Here is a 12364-nt window from a genome sequence, read left to right as displayed (position 1 = left end):
CTGTTTATTCTTTATGTGGCAAAATTTCTCATGATGTGTTGCCTGTGTTATGCTTTCATCTTTGCTGGGCTTTTAGGTCTTTGAGTAGGACACTGATTTCTTCTAGTTTTGAGGAAATATTTTCTGTTGTTTCTTTGATTAAATATCTTCTTTCCTTTCTCATGGGAAATCTTCTTATTTTGATGTTGAATCATCTGCATTAGTTCTTATTTTCTCTATGCTTGAGCTTTCTTTTTATATTATTTGCTAGAAGAGTTCTATGGTTTCATTTTCAACACTTTTAATATTTTTTATTTATACTATTTTATTTTTAATTTTCAAGAGCTCTTTCTCCCCATATGTGTTGGCTTCTGTCTGTGATATTGGGATATTTTTCAGCTTTCTCTGGTCCTTAGTTATCTGTTCATACATACAAATGAGTCACTAAAAAGCAGGAACACAAAGTTATTTGCAGTGTAGGCTCATAGCAGCATCATTCACGGAAGCCTGCAGGTGGAAGTAGCCCAAGTATTCATAGATGGTTGAATGAATAAACACAATGTGGCCCATTCATGCACTAGAATATTATCCTGCTTTTAAAAGGAAGTAAACACTGATGTACACTGCAGTGTAGATGAAACTTGAGGAAATTATACTGCATGAAAAAGGTCAGTCACAAAGGACAAATAATGTACCATTCCACTTATATGAGGTGCCTAGATTAGTCACAAATTCACAGAGACAGTAGAATGTGGCTCGCTTGGAGAAAGGAGGGGCTGGGAAGGGAAATTAGTGATTAATGACAACAGTTTGAGCTTGGGGACCTGAAAAGACTTCTGTGGCCGAATAGTGGTAATGGTTACACACTATGAAGGTACTTATCAGGAACTGTAACCTCAAAAATGGGTTAGATGATAACTTTTATATTACGTGTATTTTACCACAATTAAAAAAGGAAGAAGGAAAATATCACTCGCAAGCACACTGGAAGCGCTTCCTTTTTGGGGGGGTACTGGGGATCAAACTTGGGACCTTGCGCTTTTGAGGCAGGCTGTGGAACCACTGAGCTAAATCCCCGGCCCACAGTGGGTGCCCTTGAGAAGCTGGCTCTGTCTGTGGAGGCATCTGTGCCTGAGGGGCCTGAGGAGGAGCTGGGGTTGGGCCTTCCACCTGAGGCACACAGCCTCTGCCTTAGTCCAGGCCTGCGCCGACCCCACCGTGCCCCTGTGGCTCTGGTCCGGGGCCAGAATGAGCTAATCTCCTGGTGACAGACTCTGCTTCTCCTCTGGCCATCACTCCTGAGCTCACTTTCTACCTTCCAGAAGGTGTAACTATCTCCCATTCATCTGGGGTTTCCCTTATGGCTTTATATCTGGTTTTTGTAATTTGGCAAGGATTCAGGAAGGAGATGAGATAACATGTATATGCTGTCCTCTTCTTAATTAGAAGTTGGCACAGGTATTTTTTTAATAGTAGTGATCATATAATTATGGGAATATCACTTTCATCTTTTTAATCTACTCACACGCAAATGAAAATTCAAAATGCTTATTTCATCCGGCTTCTCATTCTATCTTATTGCCCACATCAGTGCAGCCCTCACCTGGGAGCTGTGATCAAGAAGTGGAGTCAGCATCAAGCCAGTGAGCTACAGGCGCGTCCTCCACGGTGCTGTTTACAGCTGAGCTAGCATAGCTCCATGTCCTCAGAGGACGAGCCATTTCTTAATAAAGAAAACAGAAAGTGACAAGAACGAAACCTTTGTAAGGAGGAATTTGTTTTTCTTTTCTTTAGTACTGGGGAATCATGTCCACAACCTCACACATACTGAGCAAGCGCTATACCACTGAGCTTCATCTCCAGCCTTATAAAAGTAAATTGAAGTGCCTTCTGTTTTCATTGGTTCTCCAGGGAGGATTGAAAAGTACTTCCAAAGTTGTCAAAAGACATTAACACTAAAAAAAAAGAAGAAATTGACACTAGTTTGACTAAATTTAAACTACACAAATATATGCCAGAAAAGAGTAATGTGTGTGTGTGTTTGTGTGTGTGTGTGTGTGTGTGTGTGTGTGAGATAGCAGATCTAAGTGTTTATTAAGGGGAAAGCTTGAAAGGAAATGGTTGCATGATGTTATAACTTACTTTTTTGTAATGGTTTTATCCCAGTTGTTTGACGTGATCAAGTATAATGATACAATAAAATTAATTACAGCTTGGTTTTAAACCTAATTTATAATGACCATATGTTGCCAGGTGCCTCGCATTATGAAAGGTCGGGTCCATAAGAAGCCCATCTTTGAATGGGTACTGTGCATCAGCACTAGTGGCTCAGGTGGGTAGGAGCTGAGCAGTCAGGCTTGAGAAAAGTTGCCAGGACTTGGGGAAATTGAGTTTGTGTAACCATGTTTGTATAGGCCTTTTAAATTCACGGGGCTCTGGTGATTTCCTTTTAGGTTGCCTATCATGGGAAGTAAATGCAATTTTAATAGTACTATTTTTTCCTTTTTTAATTAGAGACAAAGTTAGTCAGCCTCCAATGGATTAAATGTAAGAGAACGCAATACCCATTCAGGAAATCCAATTCTATTTCCCCAGTTGTCCTGTGTGTTAAATCCTGTGTGTGAAGACCAAATACCAGTCCGGAGCAATCCATGGTACTTCTGGGACCTTAGAGATACACTGAATAATACTACATTGATATTTTAAGGCATTTGAGGAAAGAGCTATGGAAAAGAGCTCGCATTCACTGGTAATCTGTGTATAACAAGCGTTTTAAAGCTTCAACTGAATACATTTTTTGAAAAAGGGATAGTTTTCTTGTTAAACCCAATTTTAAGAGTTACAAATTGAATGTTGTAATTACTAGTTTCTTCAGTTGGAATGTGCCTAAAATAATAAAATAACCACTTTTTTGCCTTAAAAAATTAACCTGAGAAGGTTTTTTAAAAATATCATTAATATTTAAAATTCTGCAACTGGAATGCAAATGATCACACACGAAGAGGCGCTTTACTAGAGTACTTTATTGATTCAGCTCTAAATTCTTTTCTGGGCCACCTGAAGTCTTTTGGGGCCAGTTAGAGGAAGACTGGGCAGTGGGTAAGGTTTAAAACTCAATATGAAATCCTTTTGAACAAGGAAAGCTGGATCCAAATCACAGCACTGAGACTGGCTGGGGAGTCATCTTGGTGTGTAGCCCAGTGACAGCTGGTGATTTCCAGTGGGAGGAGCGCGCAGCTGGTGGGACAGCATGAGGTGGACAAGGTGGTTGGTGCCAGTTTTAGTCAAGTTCAAGCAGAAACGGAATTGGAGCGCACTGGGTTTTTTGGTGAATTCCTATTTTAGTTGGCCAGTAAATTGCAAAACAGCTGTAAAAATCATATAAAACAATCCCTCCTCTCCTTAAATATTATATTTTAATCAAATACACGTAAATGCCTATGTATTCATGAATTCTTTGACATGCACCCCAGTCCTTTTCTTTGAATATGCAAGGCTTCCTATCTTAATTCTCCCTCGAATCTCAGCCATCTCATGGTTGGGGTTCTTAAAGTGGAAAGTCTTAAGGACATGGATGGGCTGGTAGAAGATTTTTTATTTTTCCCGAGTTCCCTTCTTTTTTTTATTGTTAGTCTTTTCCACACCTCAGTTGATAAGGGGGTTTTTTTCAGGTTCAGGAGGAGGCAATTTGCCTGCGTCAAGCATTTCCAAATCTTCATTGAACAATCATTCTCTTTGCACTCATCTGTCAATTACAACAGCAAGTACCAATGGAACAGTGCAACTGAGTAGTGGCAAGAGCATGCATGCGTGTGCGTGCGTGCGTGCGTACGTGTGTGTGTGTGTGTGGCCCTGAGCATGCTGTACCCTAGCTGTTGAGCTGGGCCCTGTGAGGAGATGGACAGTGACACTGTGCATGTGGAATTCGGGTGAGAGCACGCTGCTGAACTAGTTGAGATAGGAGCGTTCAGAAAGCCTGGCTGCTCTTCCTGAAGGCCGCCTTTTCCAGCCCTCAATGCCTTCTGCCTGGAGCCACCTTCCCTGGCCTCCCTGGCAGAGCGGGTTCTTCCCCCAGGGAGTGGCTCTCTGTGATCTAACCTTGCCATTTGTTACAGACTGACTGGAGTCCCTCTCACCATTGTATTTCTGGCACCCGTCATGGAGGCAGGCTATGGATACAGGCTGTTGGGAAAATCCCCCACACTCTGCTGCTTCCTGGGTGGTGCAGCTGTTTTGAGTCCCAGAGCCTCAGTGGGCAAACAGAGCAATTGGGAAAGGTTGCTACTTAGCATCCTGTGCATCTTCAGAACATGAGAGCCTTTTAAAAACAGAGATGGCTACAGCAGTTCACTTGGAGGCTCTGGGGAACCTGCAGCTCCAGGGCCGGAAGGGCCTCCACCTTCTGGGCAGACACCCCCACAGAGAAGCCCCAGAGCAGGAGCAGGCTTCAGCACACGTGGTAGCTGTCCCAGCCTGTCAGTTCTGCTCACTTTACCTGGCGCTGGGGAGGGAAGGTTCAGAGCCAGGAGCACAGACACTTTGAAGTTACAGAGCCCTGGGAGTCTAAGGAAAGTTAGGAACTCTTTCCAGGTGGTGATGGGGAAAAGGCACCAAAGCCCACAGCCTTTTTACCCGATTCAGGAAGTCAGAGACTGCAGGGGAGAGAGAACGCAACTCCGGGAGCCTTCTGTGCTTTTGGGACTCGTGGCTCTTCTCTCTCCAGCCCAGCTCCCTGTCCTTCCGGTGTCTCTCTAGCTGTAGCCTTACCTCGGGGCGCTGCAGGCCTGACCCCCACTAACTCTGCTAGCTCAGGGTTAAAGTGCCTTTTTGGCTTTAGATCTACATTTTCCTTAGCCTGTGCCAAAAAAAGAAAAAAGTGCCTGTTAACCAGGCTGGTCGGTGATAAAGAGAAGACTTCAGCAGAGGTGATTACAAGTCCTGAGCCACAGGCAGCAGCGCGCGGGGAGGGGCGGGGGACCGCTTAGAAACCCGGAATCGGTGTCCGCGGAGCTGCTGCATTGAGCTAGAGTGCCAGGCTGCACTTCTCCCGTTTCAGTGAATGGTTCCCAGCCCGGATAGATAACTTTTAAACTCAGCTTCTAGCCTTTTCCAACCAGACCGTGGTCCCCAAGGCCCTTCCGGGACGCACTGCTCCATGGCGATGCAGCTGCAGTGGCAGGAGATGCCCTCTCCGAGATAACTTTCAGTCCCTGGGCCTGAGAGCAAACCTGGGGGACCAGTTTCTTGCTTATCACTGAGGTCAAAGTTTGGTGGGTTCTCACTGGACATAACAGATGAGTTTCTTCCCATTGTCTTTCTGTGTCCTTTTAAGATTGTTTACTTTACAAGGCCCATCCTTATCTCTTTCTCTCCCTACCCAGACCAGTGGCTTTTAAACTTTGGCGCAGGCAGAAATTGAGTGAGAAGGCTATTAAAGTGCAGACTTGCTCCACGAGCCCTTCTGATGGGACAAATGAGTCTGGGCGGGGCCCGGGAATCTGCATTCCTGAGAGCACACATGGACATTTTGGTCCCATGATCCCTGGGCCCTCATGCTGGTCTTTGTAATGGAATGCAAACATCCTGCTTTATTTCAAAATCGGAGCTTTGTTGTGCATCACTTAGGTAATAAAAGCAGATAGTAATGATTTTAAATCTACAGAAATGTTTTTTACGTATAGAAATTAAAATGTTAGGGAGTGTTGGTCCCTGTTTTCACTTGGAGATTAGAACATGAAGAAAAGAAGAAATAAAAAAGAACCTTAAGACTCTGCCTAACAGATGTTTCCTAAAGAAGTGTAAATTTGTCCCATGATGCATGAAGACACAAAAGAAGCTCTATTCATCTAAGGACCAATCTGCACTGCTGAGTCAAATTCCTAATTTGAAAAAAACTTCTAATCATGTGAAATGCTTTTTCCATAAAAAATTAATACTTTGGCTTGCTGTCTTTAGCTCTCTTTGCTTTTTCCTTATCTGTTAAATTCCCTTGTGTGATAGAAGCAGATACATCCCCTGAAGGATTCTTAATGCCCAGAGAATATGGAGAGCAGGGCCAGTCCAGAGAGAGAAATCACTCCGAGGAAGGCTTTGAAGGTTGTTTTCTCATCTGCTTTTTATTTTTATATGCGAGCAGGGTCCTTTGTAGTTCATCTTATCTCTGTCTTTAGCCAGAATACTTTGGCCCATAAAAATAGAAGAAAATCTTCAGCTAAGAGTGACACAAGTGCAGAGGTTAAATATTCAGTTCTTTGAAGTGAAATCATTTCTTTTATTCTAGTGTGATACTACTCCCTTTTCTCCCTCCCTCCTTCCTCTCCCCAGCACCACCAGGGTTAGCATTTTGAAATTTTGTGACCATTTTTCCAAAGATGTTTGGATCCTCCTCATCTTACTCTTACTCTGTAGTTAACTACAAGACTGAGAAGGCATTTTAAATAAACCATCTCATGAATTTATTCTGTTCACTGCGTGGTTACTGTATCTGCCTCATCTATACGCACTTGAACATTAGCTCTGTAGCTCTTAGCCCTTTGCGGGCTGTGAACTCCTTCAGTACCTGATGAACACTGTGGGGCCTTTTCTAGAACAAATGCATGCATGTGAATGCATGTGCACCCATGCCTGCATGATTTTGCAACCATTTCAAAGAGAATCACAGGCCTCAATAATGAAACCCTCATCAGAGTCATATTCCCGCCTCCAGTACCAGTATCTCCCACAACAAATAAATCTCTCCCATATATATATATATATATATATATATATATATATATATATTTTTTTTTTTTTTTTTTTTTTTTTTGGTACTGGGGATCAAACTTGGGACCTTGCGCTTGCTAGGCAGGTGGCAGAACCACTGAGCTAAATCCCAGGTCCGTCTTCCATATTTTTTATGAAGATTATCTTTCCCAAAATGATTTAATTACACCACTCCTTGGTTTAAACACTTCCTGACTTTCCATTGACTCTAGAATAAATTCTAGTCTATTTAACCTAGTCTTTTAAGACCACCTTATTCTATTTCTATACCTCCTCTTCTTCTTCCCTACCTGCATGGACTTCAACTGCCTGATGCTTTTTCTTAAAATATAATATGAATTGGCAGAATTTTTTGCCTGCTGTGCTGCTCTTGTATCGGAGGGTGTACCTCCTCCTCCTCCTTTGTGTCATCAGTAGAAAGCAACTTCATTTTTTCCAGGCTCTGATGAGATGGCTGTCACTCATGAGGCTGTTTGTCACTCATCTATTGTTCATCTCTGCTTCCTGCTCTTATGCAGAACCATCTACCTAGAATGGAGCATCTATTAAGTTGAACCACATGAAATGATTGGTATGCAGCTGCTTTTAAAATGTATTCTTTAAGTGACATGCGGTAAATTCACTCATTTCTGAATCCAGTTCTGAGAGCTTTGCCACATGCACTGAGTATGTAAGTGCCACTGCAGCCAGTGTACCAAGCAGAACCACTGCCTCCTGGAATGTCCCGTCATGCTGCATCCTGCAGTGCTGTGTTTTCATTACAGAGAGTGTAATCTTGTACACTTCCACCTAATACTTAATTCAAAACTAAACAGTTCCGTGCTTGTTTTGACTGCCTGTTTGTGTTCCTCAGCCCCAGTGTGATGTATTAGGTGATGGGGCTTTTGAAAAGGGATTGGGTCATCCTGAGTCCAGCCCTCAAGAAGGGATTACTGTCCTTTAAGAAGAGGAAGACAGGCCAGAACCTCTTTCTCTCCACCCTGTAAGGATACAGCAAGCAGTGATCATCAAAACCAGGAGGCAGTTGCTCACCCAACAACAGATCCGCCAGAGCCTTGGTCCTGGGCTTCTCAACCTCCAGATCTGTGAGAAATAAATGTCTGTTATATAAGCCACCAGTCTATAGTATCTTGTTACAGCAGCCCCAGCAAGCCAAGAAACTTATCTTTCTCCTCATTAGACTGCAATCTCCTCAACAATCCAAACTATGCCTTATTTTTTTTCTTTCCCTGTTGCACCTAAGGTTGAGCCTGGTGCATTCTACATTCTCAGGACCTGAGTCGTAGTTGAGTCAACGGATGAATGCATGGTTAACAAAAATAATTACAAGGTTTTCTTTCATGATGAGACTGAACCTCCTTCAGTCTCAGTTTCTGGCCTCTTCCTTCCGCAGCTGAATTTACTCTTGGGTTCCTCTATGCCCTGCCCAGTCCTGAAGACAGTCATGGCAGAAACTGAAACAGCTGCACCGGCATATGGGGTTTGGGGTTCATGTTATGAAACTGAGCAGATTGAGTGTGTTGCATACCAGCTCTAGGCTCAAGGCATTGAGATAACCTCTCAGTGGCAGTAGGTACTGCTGACTTGGCTACATGAAAGTAGATTCTACGAGAGACACCACTGTAGATAAATGCAATGTAGTTGGAGAATATAACCTAACGTTCACCATAGTCTTTATTGCCTCTGCTCTCCTGAAGGTCATCCTGGCACAACTTACTGCCTCCCATGTTCTGAAAGCAGCAGAGCTACCTAAAGGGCCCGCTAGTGACCAGTACTGGGAGCCCATGATCTCAGATGTCTTTGTTACATGCAGGTGTGTGCTGTCTTCTCTCTGACTTTCAGGGCCCATAGCACATTAACTGCACTTCAGGTAATCTTTTACCCTCTTTCCATTTACCCCATTCAACGTAACTGATGATTTATAAACCATGCCTAACGTGGGACCTCCCTGTATTTGTTTATAGTATGTTATGAAGGGGAGAGGAGCTGACAGTTCTCCTATCTTTAGCATTATCAGAAGAGGTTGATGTTAGCCATTATGCATATCAATAATTATACTAAGTTATTTGTAAGTGCATCTTTTGTCACAAGCATCATTAGCAGAGTTATTAGAGCTACACCACAAATATAATCGTTTTCAACTTTAATGAAGTGTTATAGAATCACTCACATTCAGGTAGTAAACATGGTCTCAACTGCTAGATTTAGTTAATATGCACTCCTTCATATAAACAGTGCTTAAAATGTAACAGTGTGCACGATATCAGAAAACATTTTAAAAATGGAAAGGTTAAGGGAGTGGTGAAAGTGTTCCAAAACAGGGCTGTGTTGAGGACTTCCTAGCGATAGGCCAAACACTGGCAGAGATTCAGGTATTGTAGCAGTGAACTTGGGCGGAGGGAACATAGTAAAGTCACTCTTTCCACTTAAGTGTTTAACAAAATAAACACACTTTGATGTTAAAGGAGAACGTTCACATAGAAAATAAGACCATGTTTATTTCTTCTCGGTTTCTATAACATTTCTTAGCATGAAAGGCTTTGACTCTGCTGCCTGCCATTGTTTTGCAGGAAAATGGGTGTTAGATATCAATTTAGATTTGAGGAGGTGAGTGAAAGTTCAAATTGTTTTTCCAGATAAGGCGTTTTCTCCAGTGGCTTTTTGTAGTACAAATAAACAAATATCATGTTGCCATTTAGAGTGTTTTCTGATTTCAGTGCAGATATCCTAGCCCTTTAGGGCGCATGCGTCTAGATCATCCTGAAAACTCTGTTTTGCCTGAGATTAACAATAAAGATGTAACGAATACATAAAATAAAGAGCGAAGTTAATTTCCCGCCTCTGCCACCCACAGTTTAACTGGTGCGTGGGATCCCGGTGGAGCCCCGGGAAAGGTTTAACCACTCATCCCTCAGGGATCTGGACTCCCACCAACACAGAGACATGATGTTGATGCTCAGCCCCATCCTGAGCCCTTCGGAGTGCAGTGCGGTCGAGAGTCGGCATCATCGAAGGAAGCCGTAGCCCCAGCTGGGCAAGGCCAGTTCTTGCTCCCAAGCCGCTGAGCACTGAGGACCCAGGCCCCAGCAAAGCACACTTGGTTCCTGACTCATCAGCAGTGTGTCCATAAATGGATTGAAAAACATCTGAATTTCTTCTTTCCAGATTATCACCTTGAAATATTTTAAAACTAACTCATCTTTGATTTTAAAGAGGTAGTACTGATGTCAAGCAGTTGCTTCTAGTGTGAGTTCATTCTTCATGTTCTTGCTACCAGATGGCTCAAATCAGATCTTTGGTGTTCTAAAGAGGAGCAGAATGACACAGGAGGGGAGATGCCCAGCTCAGTGTGTTTGTTTGGCTTGGACAAGGGCTAAGATACCCCAGGGCAGGAGAAAGAACTACCTGGAGAATGAATGATGCTAACTGGGACAAATGTTGCATTTTTCCCTGTAACCATTGGCAGACTTCAGCCATAAGGAAACCATTGGACATTTGTTTGTTTGTTTGTTTTTGTTTTTTTGGTATCCGGGATCGAACTCAGAACTTTGAGCTTGCAAGGCAAGTGCAGTGCTGCTGAGCTAAATCCCCATCCCTAAATGTCTGTTTTAAAGAATCTGGAATTAAGTGACTATCCAAGTTGACACTCCTCTCTGACAGAAATCCTTTTATGGCCGGGGATTTAGCTCAGTGGTTTCGCCGTCTGCTGCACAAGGGCAAGGACCCAAATTTGATTCTCGGTACCAAAAAAAAAAAAGAGAGAGAAAGAAATCCTTTTATATTCTGGGATAACATCTTGATAGGAAAATCTCAAGAGGATTCCCTTCTGCATCCTTCACGGCCTCCCGTGTCACCCCCCAGCGGGGCAGGGGGTGCTATATGCCCTCAGTCCTTCCTGCCTAGCCTCGCTGCTCCCAACCCTAGCCCTCCATGCATTCATCAACCACAGCATTCCACTGTGCCTTTGTGTCCAGAGTTAGGACTTCATGATAAGAGGTGTGGGTAATTGGGTTGAACTCCATCTCCAGGCCCACTCTGCCCCTGAAGCTCAAGCAGCTGCAAATACCAGCCCTCTGATCATATGTATGGTTGGTCCTCCTGGGGACCAGGTCCCCATCCTGATGTTACCTAGGAGCTCACCATCAGTCACCTCACTGATATAACAAAGATGCTGTTGTCACTCGGGAAGCAACAAGAGTTTTAGAAGTTTCATGCCAGGAACATAGAACAGAGTCCAGACAAATACTTTATTATGCCAGTATTATAGTCATATAGTTTAATAAGCCAAATAGTACTACAGGATTTAAATATCTTCAACTTTTAGCCTTCTCGGTGGAATTTATTTCTATAGTGCTACATATGCACTAGTCTGTGTCTCTTGGTCTACCTTAGATATTATCATTGATTTCATCTTATGGAAGATGAGGAGGCATCTGTCTTCCCACAGTCCAGCTCCAGTATGAATTCACCTCTCCTGTTTCTTGGGTCCATTAGCTTTCTAAGAAAAGACATGTATTAGTTTATGATGCTTTCAGCTACAGGTAATACTAAGTAAAGTAACATGCAGAGAAAGGACATTTATTAGATCAAGTAAGTCTAGAGTTAAGATAGCTGCATTCACAATGTAGGCTTCAAGATATTTTCAAGGACTCAGGTTCTTTCCAGCTGTCACTTCTTTGAGGCTTAGTGTAAGTATATGGCCTTGTGGGAGAGCTACAAGGTGGCTGCCATGATGCAGGTGTTCTGTGAAGAGACAGTGCTATCTGGAAGTGAAATGAATGAACACTTTTTGCTGCTGATCCTTTCTTTAAAAGCCAGAAGATCATGTTCTTAAACCTCTTAACCGGCTTCACTTCACATCTCAGACCATAATGAAGAAAGTAGAATTACCCTAACTGACTTCTGCTAATAAGGATTCACCCCTTGGAGCTAATGCTCCTCCTTCAAAATTATTTAAATATTTAAATCTACTAGGCTGGGTATCAAGGTAGAATGGGCCCGGCCGTCAGCAGTGGCTGTGTAGTATCAAGGGAAGTACGTTGACATCTGAGCGCATCTTTGTGCCACCTGGTGGGATATAGCATTGTATTTTGAAATTGGTTTCTCCTAATTTTTCATGCAATGGTATTATCTTCTCATTTTCAGTGTTGGCATTAGATGCAGTGCCTTTCTAATCGCCTGTCTTCTATGTGCTCTTGTTCCTCTCCCTCTTTGGGAACTTTTAGGACCTTCCCTGCATCCCAGTGTTCTGATGTGTCATGAAGTAGGTCCTTCTCATTCATTGTGATCAGAAAATGTCCCTCCAAATTGAGAAATTATTCAGTGATATTTTCTTCCTCACATTTTGGTCCCTTTGCACTGAGCTAATGTCTTTCTCTTTTTATTTCATATTTCCTCTGTCATTGTCATTTTTTTCTGCTTGACAAGACAATTTCCCAACTTTGTCTTCCAAATTTTTATTGATTTTCCCCTTTCTGGTCTCGTATTTTTTAGTTTTCTAGAGCACTTTTTATTTCAGCTCTTTTTTTTCCCCTGAAGTGCAGCAAATGGCAAGAGGAATAAAAGAATTGGACAAAAACCCCGGGAAACTTCGTTACCCGAGCAAGGGAAGGAGAGAGTGAAT

General features: G+C 42.8%; 1 protein-coding gene across 7 annotated transcripts in view; it reads left to right on the top strand.

Moving 5' to 3' along the window:
• Tjp1 (tight junction protein 1) overlaps positions 1–12364 on the top strand; it is a 207598-nt gene that overhangs the window by 49436 nt on the left and 145798 nt on the right. The window lies entirely within an intron of this gene.

Source organism: Heterocephalus glaber, unplaced genomic scaffold (genome assembly GCF_053883595.1).
Source record: "Heterocephalus glaber isolate CG9 unplaced genomic scaffold, H.glaber_assembly_v1.0 deba00001531, whole genome shotgun sequence".
NCBI classification, from domain to species: Eukaryota; Metazoa; Chordata; class Mammalia; order Rodentia; family Bathyergidae; genus Heterocephalus; species Heterocephalus glaber.
This window is presented reverse-complemented; position numbering and strand designations above follow the sequence as displayed.